At 43.7% G+C, this 14,044-nt stretch overlaps 1 long non-coding RNA gene across 1 annotated transcript; it reads left to right on the top strand.

Annotated features, from left to right (window-relative positions):
- Positions 1–5,661: 5,661 nt before the first annotated feature.
- On the top strand, positions 5,662–8,899 carry LOC142297281 (uncharacterized). The gene is made up of 2 exons (XR_012751743.1): positions 5,662–5,691; positions 7,138–8,899. It is a non-coding gene; the product is annotated as an uncharacterized LOC142297281 (long non-coding RNA).
- Positions 8,900–14,044: the final 5,145 nt, after the last annotated feature.

Raw genomic sequence — 14,044 nt, 5'->3', positions numbered from 1 at the left:
TCATTTGTAGTTTTCTGCGTCCCCTATATCATTAGTGTGAAAGTTGTAATACGTACTCCATAACACTTTACAGTGCTATTGCTAATGTGGCCATTTGGGTGTTAGACTTGCCCTCCTCCTCCTCCACCAACACCAACGGCTCCAGTGGCCCTCTATTCAAATTCTATTCAAATGATTCACAAATGTATGTTTTATGGACAAATGAACGCCACGCTGGAATGCAGCACTGTGGAAGTGGCAGTTGTTTCACTCTGGAACTCAGGCTGTATTCCTCTAGCTAACACCGAGGATTTGAAAAAAAAAAAAATCAGTTTTCCCAGGGGGGAATGGTTCAAACACCATGTAGCACAACATCAGAAGGTACTCCCAACAGCTTTTTTTTAAAAAAAAAAAAAAAAGATAGGATTTGCAACAAAGCATAAGATGCCAAGGAGTTTAATACACTCAGTTTCCCCAGGGGATAATTGTTCAGACACCATGGAGCACTGCATCAGTAGTTACTCCCAACAGCTTTTTTTTTTTTTAAATTGGTAGGATTTTCAACAGGGTATAAAATGCCAAGATGTTTAATACATTCAGTTCCCCTAGAGTGTAGTGGTTCAGACACCATGTAGCAAAGCATCACAAGGTACTCCCAACAGCTCCCAACAGCTTATTTAGAAAAATGGTAGGATAAGCAACAGGGCATAACATACCAAGGAGTTTAATACATTCAGTTTCCCCAGGGGATAATGGTTCAGACACCATGGAGCACTGCATCAGTAGGTACTCCCAACAGCTTTTTAAAAAAAAAATTGGTAGGATTTGCAACAGGGCATAACATGCCAAGAAGTTTAATACATTCAGTTCCCCTAAGGTGTAGTGGTTCAGACACCATGTAGCAAAGCATCATAAGGTACTCCTAACAGCTCCCAAGAGCTTAGATTAAAAAAAATTGGTAGGATAAGCAATAGGGCATAACATGCCAAGGAGCTAAATAAAAGACTAAATTACTTACCGGTAATGGGATTTTCCTGAGTCCACGACAGCACCCACGAGAGAGAGATCCGCCCCCTTCAGGACAGGAAACCTACAGATAAATAGGGGCGGTCCCCCTCCCTCATCAGTTGGTTGCAGAGAACAGGAGAGGAACCGCCAATGCATTAGCAAACACAACAGACAAATCCCAGGACACCGAAGCGTGAAAAACAAACAAAGGAAGGGCAGGGGTGTAAAGGGTGCTGTCGTGGACTCAGGAAAATCCCATTACCGGTAAGTAATTTAGTCTTTTCCTTTCGTCACGACAGCACCCACGAGAGACTTAGAGAGAATACACACTGAGGGCGGGATAACCGTGTGAAGGGCCAAGCGTCCAAACGAAAGGACAGCGGAAGAACAAAGGGCCAGCCGGCAGAGCCCGGAAAAGGTGGAAGGAGAAGACCAGGTCGCAGCCTTACAAATACCGTCGACGAGACATCCGCCACGACCATCAAAGAGGAGGCCACCACCCAGGAGAACGATCCGGCACCGAGGAGGACAGAGGAACATGCTCCACCACAGATGCGAGGGAAACAGCATCCCACAGCCATCGGGGCAAGGGACGCCATGCCACCGGAGGATCACATCCGGAACCCTGAAAGACACCAGGGCAACGGGACTAGCCAGAGTCCAGCCACAATTAGCGCATCTGATGGATGTGCCACTTCTGGGGCAGGTGTCGGCTGCTATTGTTAGGCTGAAAAGGGCCAAATAACTATGGCCCTTCCCACCCTAATAATATCAGCCCCCAGTTGTCTGCTACACCTTAGCTAGTTTTAGATAAAAAGGGAGGGGACCCCACGTCATTTAAAAAATAAAAACAAAAGTGGGATCTCCTCAATTTTTCATAACCAGCCATGGTACAGCAGACAGCTGAGAGTTGTAGTCTGCAGCTGTTCTTGTGCTGGATATGAAAAATGGGGGGACCCCACTTTTTTTTACCAAAAAATAAAAACAAAACAAAAAAAAAACAGCTGGCCAAGCTAGCTATCCCTCTATCAATAGAAATAACAGAATCAATTCAATGTCAATTCTATTCTGGTTTTTTTCTATTATCTATTCTATGTTTGATCCATTCTATTTTTTATATCTATTCTAGCTATCAATTATTTTATTTCTCCTTTAAAAAAATGCAGTAACAAAAACGCAGCAAAACATATGCGATTTTTGGATGTGTTTTTTTAGGCCAAAAACGTGCATCTTTCTGGTCACTACAAAGATGCAGTGTGTGCACATAGCCATAGCCTTTCTGCATTTCCGACCTGTGTTTCTGTAGTGAAAAATGACTGATTGCTCTCAGTGAGAGAAACAAAATTAAAATTTTGTAGTTGTGATACCTTTTTATTTTGTAGTTATAATGTGTTTTCAGCTAGCACTTGTTCACACCTGTTGAATATGTGGGTCACTCTTTTTATATATTTATAGTGCATCTCTTTCTGATTGGGCACTCCACCCTACAACCAGGCTGTGTTCACTCCCCTTTACATCTGGAATTTAGCTGCCCAGACATAGCACCTCTGCAGGTGACAATTCTCCTGACAGTGGCATTCCACCAATAGAGGCAGGCTATGCCACTGCTATAGGGTCCATGAGCTGGGCGGCCTGGCGGTGGCTTCGGTGGCTGCCCACGGTGCCAGCGTCAGCACCAGGCCCATAGCCAAGGATCGCACTTTCAAATGTATCACATTGCAGATGAGGATACAGTTGAAAGCAATGATTAGAAGGAGCGCAGCGCTCCCTCTCATGATTATCCCACTGAGTCTGCTCTCTGACAGCTCAGCACAGCTCTGACATCACTACTGTGCGCCAATCACCAGTGTGTTGAGATGTGCAGAGCACAGACAGCGGGCAAATGAAGAGCAGCAGCCGGTGACTGAGGAGAGTATGTATTCAGTATATGGTGGGAGTGCATAATGATATGTGAGGGTGTGTAATGCTATGTGGAGTGTATAATGCTATGTGGGGTGTATAATGCTATGTGGGGGGTGCATCATGCTATGTGGGGGGGTGCATAATGTTATGTGGGGGTGAATAATACTATGTGGGGGTGCATAATGCTATGTGAGCGTGTATAGCGTTATGTGGGGGTGCATAACGCTAAGTGAGGGTGGATAACACAATGTGGGGGTGTATAACGCTACGTGGGGGTGCATAACACTATGTGGGGGCAGCATAAAGCTATGTGGGGGCAGCATAACGCTATGTGAAGGCAGCATAACACTATGTGGGGGCAGCATAACGCCATGTGGGGGCTGCATAACACTATGTGGGGCTGCATAACGCTATATGGAGGAATATGGAGAGTGTATTTTAGTACATGGAGGACTATGGGGTGCATTAGATGATATGGAAGACTATGTGGGGCCCATTCTGTATGAAGAGCGATGTGGAGCCCAATTCTGTATGGAGATCTATGTGGGAGCATTATGCTATATGGAGGACTATGTAAGGCCCATTACTATATGGAGGACTATGTGAGGCCCATTACTACAGGTACATCTCAATAAATTAGAATATCATCAAAAAGTTAATTTATTTCAGTAACTCAATACAAAAAGGGAAATGCATATATTATATAGAGTCATTACCAACAGTGTGATCTATTTCAAGTGTTTATTTCTGTTAATGTTGATGATTATGGCTTACAGCCAATGAAAACCCAAAAGTTATTATCTCAGAAAATTAGAATAATTACCACAAAACACCTGCAAAGGCTTTCTAAGCATTTAAAATGGTCCCTTAGTCAGGTCCAATAAGCTACACAATCATGGGGAAGACTGCTGACTTGACAGATGTCCAGAAGGCAGTCATTGACACACTCCACAAGGAGGGTAAGCCACAAAAGGTCATCACTAAAGAAGCCGGCTGTTCACAGAGTGATGTATCCAAGCATATTAATAGAAAGTTGAGTGAAAGGAAAAAGTGTGGTACAAAAAGGTGCACAAGCAACCTATATGAGGCCCATTACCACATGGAGGACTACGGGAGGCCCATTACTATGTGGAAGGCTTGGTGGGGCCCATTACTCTATGGAGTACTTTGTGGGGCCATTATTATATTTGGAGAGCTATGTGGATGCCTTTATACTTTATCTAGAGTTATATGAGGGCCATTATACTGTGTGTAAGCAATTATACAGTGTGAAGGTTTGTGTGAGGTCTGTCATACTGTGCGGAGGGCTGTGTGCGGGCCATTATACTATATGTAGAATGATTATACTGCATGAAGGGCTGTGAGGGGGTTACAATTCAGAATTTTACTGTGTTGGGGTCACTATTCATTGCTAGGGTAGTTGAAGGGGAGTACAGTAGGGTCATCATACCGTGGCGTGTAGAGGGTGTTATGGAAGAATTTATTGGGGGAATCATACAGTGTTTGTGGGACACTTTTGTTGCCATCATATTTTATGGTTGCAATGAAAGGGGAAGCTAGGGGCTTCAATAGGAGAAAAAAATACTTTGTAAGAGCTGTAAAGTTGTGAAATATGCTCTTTTGTGACACAGCTGAAAATTATTTTTTATTTATTGGGGGGGGGGCATTTAGAAATTCTGCAATGGGGCCCCATGATTTCTATGTATGCCTCTGTATCCTGTAGAGTTATCAGTCTGACTCCAGTACCTAGCACTAGTACAAATAAAGGGAGAACAGAGTCCGCTGCTATGTATAAGAAATAGGCAAACAGGCCAGTATAACAGCCTGCAACAGCTTGTCTAAATGAGCAATTAACCAAGGAACAACCAGTGCCCATGCCACCATGGTGAAAACCACTACCAGTATTATGAGAATGTCTTCCATAACCATGAGCACATGGCTACACTACATGACTTCACGGCTACAGTCACTGTCTGATGGCGGGAGCCACATGTCTACACATGTCTATGTGGACGCAGCAGAAAGTGTGGAAACATTGCCAGGGGCTCGGGCAGCATTGGCACAGGAGGATAGGTAAGGCCACTCTTACTTATTGCATGATTTTATACCATTAGCAGCCGCTGTTTAAAAAAGATGTAATTGGAAAACTTTAATATGCACAAAAAAAGCTAAAACTAAAATATGAGTTTAGGAAAAAACTGTCAGGACCCCCAAAAAGTATGAAAATGGCAGGAAAATGCATTGTTTAACTCAAACATATTGCTTCAGTGTTATTGCTGAAAAAAAAAATTAACAACCAGAAATATTAGCACAAAAAATAGCATAAGGTGAAATTGGGCAGGTTGCTATTGGCAACAGCTACATTTTTATTAATAATAAACAAGATCTCCATTTCTATAATTTTGCACTGTTGTATAAGAAGGAAACTGCTGTCTTCAGGCATAAAATTTCAGGTGCTCGTAATATGGCGCAGAAATCCATTATTATAAGTGGCTTATATTTCTCATATTTTCCTTTTTGTGAAGTCTTTATCACCTTGTCCTCACAACCTTGATCCTAACCAATATGTTCTCCCATATAATTACTACTTATCAATGTTAATAACAGGAGAGGTCACATGTGACATCATCTGATACAGGCGGCCATTGTTACGTCCCAGCATGATGTCACAATGACTGGGAATCTATAGAACTTGGTGGACTCAGATGTTCAGATCAAGAGGAGAAGACAAAGAGGGCGGTGGATCCAGGATTGATGACGGTGAAGAAGGGAAGACCGGAGGATCCCGGATCAAGGACACAGGTAAATGAGGGACATTACTGGGTTTTCAATCAGTTACGCTTGTGCCAACATGTACGCTCAGGCTCTGTTCACACTGGGCATTTTTGCTGCTACTTTTTAGCAGCAAAATCTGATCTCTTGGTAGTAAAAAAAGCTGTGTTTTTGTGCAGAGTTTTTGCCACAGTTTTTACTGGGTTTTTGGTGCGTCATTTGTTTACATTACATATAAACCAAAAAAATGGACTGCTGCGTTTCTTTCACTCTCATGGCTTTCAATAGTGAAAAAAACAGCAAAAACAAATGCTAAAAGAATAGAAATCTTTACAAAATGCAGCATTTTGCCAGTTCAGTAAGACAAAAAAGTTGGTGTCTTTGTGTGCATGAGATTTCTGGAATCTCATAGGTTTTGCTAATATGGTAAAAAGCAGTTTTTTATTAGCATGTATTTGCATAAAACCAATAAAAAAAATGCAGAAAAAACTCCCCACACCAAAAGCAACCTGTGTGAACATAGCCTTATTCTCCAACTCTCCTGATTGTGGCTGTAAAGTACTATATTGTACCAGTCTTTGCTGTTACAATCTGTAGACTTGGGGGATGAAGGTTCCATGTGAGGTCACAAGGCGGGATGTTGGACACAGAGTTCCATGCCGCAAAAATGGAGAATCTACATGGAGATGTAAGCACAAAGATGGCGCCTGGGAGGGAGACACCACATGGAAATGTAGGCACAAAGATGGCGCCTGGGAGGGAGACACCACATGGAAATGTAGGCACAAAGATGGCGCCTGAGAGGGAGACACCACATGGAGATGTAAGCACAAAGATGGTGTCTGGGAGGGAGACACCACATGGAAATGTAAGCACAAAGATGGCGCCTTGGAGGGAGACACCACATGGAGATGTAAGCACAAAAATGGCGCCTGGGAGTGAGACACCATAGTGGGGACTTCAGTCAGTGACTACAAGTGGTAACTGTGGTTGGCGCACATTGTTGGTGATTCTGTTACTTAATTTCAGATTTTATGGGAGAAATAATTCTCATTATTACATTATATGGAAGGGGGTTTTGTATTCATACAGGAACATACTATATATAGGAGCATTTGCTTCATTTTATTTATTTTGTTTTCAAATTGCAACATTTCATTGTTGTAAATACTTAAGCGATATTTTTCAAAGCTTTATGTCATTTATTACACCATTTTTAAACACCTATTCCAAAACTTAAAAATGTGGTAACGTATGAATTGTAATATGTCATTATAATCTGAAAAATTGGTAGGTGGGGGATTGTTGTACATTATTTGTTCTCACATATGTGCACATATGGGGCATCTAGTCACAATCTAATTTAAGGACCTCAGATCACATATAAACAAAACCAATTGAAGTCCATCTTCCATTTTTACATTATTCTTCAGATTTCTAGTCCATTCCCTGACACTTATTTTTTTTTCTTTCTAGGGAGTATATCTGGATCCAGAAAGCAAGACTGAAGAATTTAGAAAGGGCCATGATATTGATTAGTGTTAAGCGGGCTTTACACGCTACGATTTTGCTACAGCGATCTCGTTGGGGTCACGGATTTTGTGACGCACATCCGGCCGCTTTAGCGATCTCGTTGTGTGTGACTCCAAGGAGCGATTTTGGATCGTTGCAAAAATGTCCAAAATCGCTCCTTGTTGACATGGGGGTCCGCTCCCAATTATCGATACTATCGCTTTGCTGTTGTTGTTCCTTGTTCCTGCGGCAGTGCACATCGCTGTGTGTGACCCCGTAGGAACAAGGAACCTCTCCTTACCTGCCGCCGGCCACAATGCGGAAGGAAGGAGATGGGCGGGATGTTCGTCCCGCTCATCTCCGCCCCTCCGCTTTCATTGGGCGGCTGCTTAGTGACGTCGCTGTGACACCGAATGGACTGCCCCCTTAGAAAGGAGGCGGTACGCCGGTCACAGCAACGTCGCTATGCAGGTAAGTACGTGTGACGCGGGTGCGCGATTTTGTGCGCGACGGGCAGTGATATGCCCGTTTCGCACAAACAATGGGGGCGGGTCGCATGCTAGCAATATCGGTACTGATATCGTAGCATGTAAAGCCACCCTTAGATTATAGGACTATCGGTATATTATATTTGGTGCCTTATGTGTCATCATACACTGATTATACAGAACAAAATCTGGACTCTGTTTTATGGCATTCTGCTACAGCCATTTCTTTGTATTACTGTACGGAAAGTTGGCATGTGAGATGACACCACCTGTATACATAATCCCTATCCATCTGCTTGTTTTGCAGTATGTTGAATCTTGGTATCTGGGCATTGCATCTATAGAACCTGGACTTAGAGAAACCAAGGGGGAAAAAAAAAAACAAAAAAAAAAGCTGGACTTAGTTTGGTTTACATACAAGTTGATGGTGTCTATTTTCTCTTAACATTTGGTGGGATGCAGGTCTGGAGAGCTGTTGTCATCCTATTAGATAGATAATGAATTAATGTATTATAGAAATGTCTGATATCATGTTCCCTATTTTGTTATTATGTCACATCCTGGTCTCCATCTTGGACATCATAACAAACGGGCACTTTTTTGTTTAATTTCACATTGGCACTATAGGAAAAATGACACTACAGCTACAGAGGCGACCGTCTGATGGCCCAGCTCGACTACCCATCTCTCCTGAAGACCCTTTCAGCTTTTTGAGGGTTGGGTGGAGGACATCATCTCTGAAAATAGGGTCCCACAGCTGCACCCCAGCAGATTGAAGAGTCAGTGCCCTAAAGCCACAGGGGGGTGTGTAGTCATTCACTACATCACTTAGGATGATTTCATTCTTCAGGAATTACACAGGAGTGGTCCTAGTGGTTGGGTGACATATAAAATCTGTCCTAGTCTGGGGCAATAGCGAATGCTATTTCTGGCCTTCAAACAACAGGCCTAAACGCGTCTTATACTGCCAAAGGCCTAATTCCATTTCTTCTGTTAAGAGTTTATGAATGCCACATAAGGGATCTGATATGATATAACCGTCCTATATGTCAGTTAGTTAGTTGTAGTATAGCCTTGGTCCAGGGTTCTTGAACTGATCGCCTTTTCTCGGGGTCAAGAAGGAATTTTTTCCCTGTGGCACAAATTGGCTGAACGTGTCCAGGTTTTTTGCCTTCTTCTGGATCAATGGCTTTAGGTATAGGTAGAGACTGTATTTAATAAAGAGTTAAAAAAATGAATGATCTGTCTCCTCATTTCTTTATATTATATATAACACTTAGTTATTTGTATACATTGTATCAATTTTAGGACTTCTGACTGCTGCAATAACTACCACGGTACCAAAACCTTTTTCTTTTAACTAAATCTGTAGTGAAAAACGCATGGGAAAAATGTACCTATCATTGGACCGAAAATGCACCAAAATGCATGTGGTTTTTTTATGTGGTTTTCAGCCAGTGGGTGGGGTTTTTTTTTTTTACTGAAGAAACAAAACTGCAGCGTGCGCACATAGCCTTAACTTAGCTTTGGAAAAATCTTTAGCTTTCTACCTTTAGTTGGTTTGCTTATTTCCATTTTCAAGTGTCATCTTTGTGTCTTGTGGCAGCTTTTCACCCCACTCCAGTCATCATTATAACGTCCATGTTCTGCTCACGCTTACCATGATCATGTTTCTCTACAATACCCCAATTCCCCAAGATATCCTCATTAGGGATGATCGAATACCCTATTATTCGCTTTGACGGATATCCGACGAATACCTCGCCGCTATACGAGTATTCGCAAATATTCGACCCCCAATGTAAGTCTATGGGAAACCAGAATAATTTTACGTCAGACCTGTCGGTGACCTATGGTGACTGAGGAAAAGGCTGAAGCAGTATGGGCACAGCCTGTAGAAGGTGCCTGACTGCATTTCTGGTGTTTTTGAATAACATGGTCAGAGCAGCACGCGGCGTTTACGTAGTCGCTAGAACAGCTCTCAAACCAAAGTAAAAGAGGTGAAATTGCTAAGAAACAGTTTCTAGTGCCTAATAACTGTAATAAAACGTCAAATCAAGCCCCAACCTCCCAAAAAAACCCACTGTAGCATATGTTCACGCTTTTCGTTTTTTACATTTTTCCTTCTTTTTCGATTAGAAAGGGCTGTAACATACATTATATTGGTGTCTGTCTTACACCTCCTTTTTGGGACATATTTGACAGCACTTTAAAAGGTCAGCTACAATGTTCCCATTGGGATGTTGAGCTTGCCCTCCTCCTACTCCTCCTCCAGCACCATCGGCTCCAGTGACCCTCTTTCAAATGTAGAAAGGGCCACTGGCTGTCCTCAAATCTCTAACTTCTTAGGGCTCTCAGGTGGGCCCTGTAACATACATTGAGGAGTGATGGCAGTCATTTGTAGTTTTCTGCGTCCCCTATATCATTAGTGTGAAAGTTGGAATATGTACTCCATAACACTTTACAGTGCTATTGCTAATGTGGCCATTTGGGTGTTGGACTTGCCCTCCTCCTCCTCCACCAACACCAACGGCTCCAGTGGCCCTCTATTCAAATTCTATTCAAATGATTCACAAATGTATGTTTTATGGACAAATGAATGCCACGCTGGAATGCAGCACCGTGGAAGTGGCAGTTGTTTCACTCTGGAACTCAGGCTTTATTCCTCTAGCTAACACCGAGGATTTAAAAAAATTCAGTTTTCCCAGGGGAGAATGGTTCAAACACCATGTAGCACAACATCAGAAGGTACTCCCAACAGCTTTTTTTTTTTTTTTAAAAAAAAAAGATAGGATTTGCAACAGAGCATAAGATGCCAAGGAGTTTAATACATTCAGTTTCCCCAGGGGATAATTGTTCAGACACCATGGAGCACTGCATCAGTAGTTACTCCCAACAGCTTTTTTTTTAAATTGGTAGGATTTTCAACAGGGTATAACATGCCAAGATGTTTAACCCCTTCACCCCCGGCCACTAAAACACCCTAATGACCGGGCCATTTTTTGCAATTCTGACCAGTGTCACTTTGACAGGTTATAACTCTGGAACGCTTCAACGGATCCTGGCGATTCTGAGATTGTTTTTTCGTGACATATTGTACTTCATGTCAGTGGTAAATTTAGGCCGATATTTTTTGCGTTTATTTGTGAAAATTTAGGAAATTGTGCGAAAATTTGGAAAATTTCGCAATTTTCAAACTTTGAAAATTTATGCCCATAAATCTGAGAGATATGTCACACAAAATAGTTACTAAATAACATTTCCCACTTGAGTACTTTACATCAGCGCAATTTTCGAAACAATTTTTTTTTCCGTTAGGAAGTTAGAAGGGGTCAAAGGTCATCAGCAAATTCTCATTTTTCCAACAAAATTTACAAAATAATTTTTTTTAGGGACCACATCACATTTGAGGTGACTTTGAGAGGCCTAGGTGACAGAAAATACCCAAAAGTGACCCCATTCTAAAAACTACACCCCTCACACTGCTCAAAACCACATCCAATAAGTTTATTAACCCTTTAGGTGCTTCACAGGAACCAAAGCAATGTGGAAGGAAAAAATGAAAATTTTACTTTTTAACACAAAAATGTTACTTTAGCCATAAAATTTTCATTTTCACAAGGGAGAAAAGAGAGAGTGCACCCTACAATTTATTGTGCATGTTCTCCTGAGTACGCTGATACCCCATATGTGGTAAAAATCAATTGTTTTGGCGCACAGCGGAGCTCGGAAGGGAAGGAGCGCCATTTGAATTTTTGAACGCAAAATTAGCTGCACTCATTAGCGGACGCCATGTCGGGTTTGAAGACCCCCTGAGGTGCCTAAATAATGGAGCTCCCCTACAAGTGACCCCATTTTGGAAACTAGAGCCCTCAAATAATTTTTCTAGATGTTTGGTGAGCACTTTGAACCCCTGGGGGCTTCACAGAAGTTTATAGCGTTGAGCCGTGAAAAGAAAAAAAATTTTTTTTTACCACAAAACGGTTGCTTCAACTAGGTAGCTTTTTTTTTCACAAGGGTAACAGGAAAAAATGCACCATAAAATGTATTGTGCATTTTCTCCTGAGTACGCAGAGACCTCATATGTGGTGGAAATCAAATCTTTGGACACACGGCAGTGCTCGGAAGGCAAGGAGCGCCATTTGAATTTTTGAGTGCAAAATTAGCTGCACTCAGTAGCGGACGCCATGTGGGGTATGAAGACCCCCTGAGGTGCCTAAACAATGGAGCTCCCCCACAAATCACCCCATTTTGGAAACTAGAGCCCTCAAATAATTTTTCTAGATGTTTGGTGAGCACTTTGAACACCTGGGGGCTTCACAGAAGTTTATAGCGTTGAGCCGTGAAAAGAAAATTTTTTTTTTTTTACCACAAAACGGTTGCTTCAACTAGGTAGCTTTTTTTTCACAAGGCTATCAGGAAAAAATGCACCATACAATGTATTGTGCATTTTCTCCTGAGTACGCAGATACCTCATATGTGGTGGAAAGTAATTGTTTGGGCGCATGGCGGGGTTCAGAAGAGAAGGAGCGCCATTTGACAGCAAAATTGGTTGGAATCATTAGTGGACGCCATGTCACGTTTGGAGACCCCCTATGGTGCCTAAACAGTGGAGCTCCCCCACAAGTGACACCATTTTGGAAACTAGAGCCCTCAAATAATTTTTCTAGATGTTTGGTGAGCACTTTGAACACCTGGGGGCTTCACAGAAGTTTATAGCGTTGAGCCGTGAAAAGAAAAATTTTTTTTTTTCCACAAAACGGTTGCTTCAACTAGGTAGCTTTTTTTTCACAAGGCTATCAGGAAAAAATGCACCATAAAATGTATTGTGCAATTTCTCCTGAGTACGCAGACACCTCATATGTGGTGGAAAGTAATTGTTTGAGCGCATGGCGGGGCTCAGAAGAGAAGGAGCGCCATTTGACTTTTCAAACGCACAGACGCACTGATCGGCCGCTGCTGGACGCACGGTCGGATGCGATAAAAAAAAGCGTCGGGGATACGTAAAAAAAAAAGTCACGCCAAAAATTGACCATGGATGCAGATACGCTATGTGCATCCCTGATCAGCGCTTGGCGGGATGCACGGACGGATGCGATACAAAAAGCGTCGCAAATACGGAAAAAAGTCACGCCAAAAATTGAGCAGGGATGCCGATCAGTTATCTGCATCCCTAATCAGCGCTCGGCGGGACGCACGGACGGATGTGATACAAAAAGCGTTGTGAATACGGAAAAAAGTCACGCCAAAAATTGACCATGGATGCCGATCCGTTATGTGCATCCCTGATCAGCGCTTGGCGGGACGCACGGACGGATGCGATACAAAAAGCGTCGGGGATACGGAAAAAAAAGTCACGCCAAAAATTGAGCAGGGATGCCGATCCGTTATCTGCATCCCTGATCAGCGCTTGGCGGGACGCACGGACGGATGCGATACAAAAAGCGTCGGGGATACGGAAAAAAAAGTCACGCCAAAAATTGAGCAGGGATGCCGATCCGTTATCTGCATCCCTGATCAGCGCTTGGCAGGACGCACGGACGGATGAGGTGTAAAAATGGACAGGGGATACGGAAAAAAAAAAAAAGTTATACTCACAGTACCCAGAGGACTAGCAGGAGGATCACTGACCAGAAGAGCTGCAGAGGAACAGATGGCAGAGAGATGGACAGCTTTACAGGAGCAGCAGGCAGATCAGCAGAATGCCCAGGAAGGACCCAGCGATGGACGCAGATGTGATCAGGCCGGTGAAGACAGGTAAGAGGATGTCGGGGGACAGCAGAGGGGGAGGGGGGGGTGAGAGCAGAGGGGGGGTTGAGAGCAGAGGGGGAGACCGGAGAGGGAGCTGCAGAAGCAGAACAGAGATAATGGGGGAGGCAGTCAGATCGCGGGGGGAGCAGATCGGGATGTCGGGGGGGGGGTTGGGGGGAGCACGGCAGGGGCTATCACGGCAGCGCGCAGGGGCACCACGGGAGCGCGCACGGGCTGCAAAGTGAGCACAGTACTCACGTGCAGCAGCAGCGGTGACCTCAGCTACGGCGGCGGCGGCAGCAGCAGCAGCGGTGGCGTGGTACCACAAGTACCAGCCACTGCACGCTGCAGACATGTTGGGGGAGGGCTCGCAGGCCAGCACAGGCCTGGGGAGGGCGGCCACCGGCAGATCAGACCGCCCCACTGCACACTGATTGGAGCGATTGCGCGTCATAGCACGATCGCTCCAATCAGTGCTGCAGGGGCTGGGGGCGGCATGTTTGAGGTCCACCTATGATATGCTGCAGCAGCTGCGGCATCTCATAGCTGGATCTCACAGGATCGCACTAATTCGGGCATTATTTTTGCCGAAATTAGTGCGATCGATGTGGTTGGCGGTTCAGATTTGAACA

The sequence above is a fragment of the Anomaloglossus baeobatrachus genome, chromosome 1, assembly GCF_048569485.1.
Source record: "Anomaloglossus baeobatrachus isolate aAnoBae1 chromosome 1, aAnoBae1.hap1, whole genome shotgun sequence".
NCBI classification, from domain to species: domain Eukaryota; kingdom Metazoa; phylum Chordata; class Amphibia; order Anura; family Aromobatidae; genus Anomaloglossus; species Anomaloglossus baeobatrachus.
This window is presented reverse-complemented; position numbering and strand designations above follow the sequence as displayed.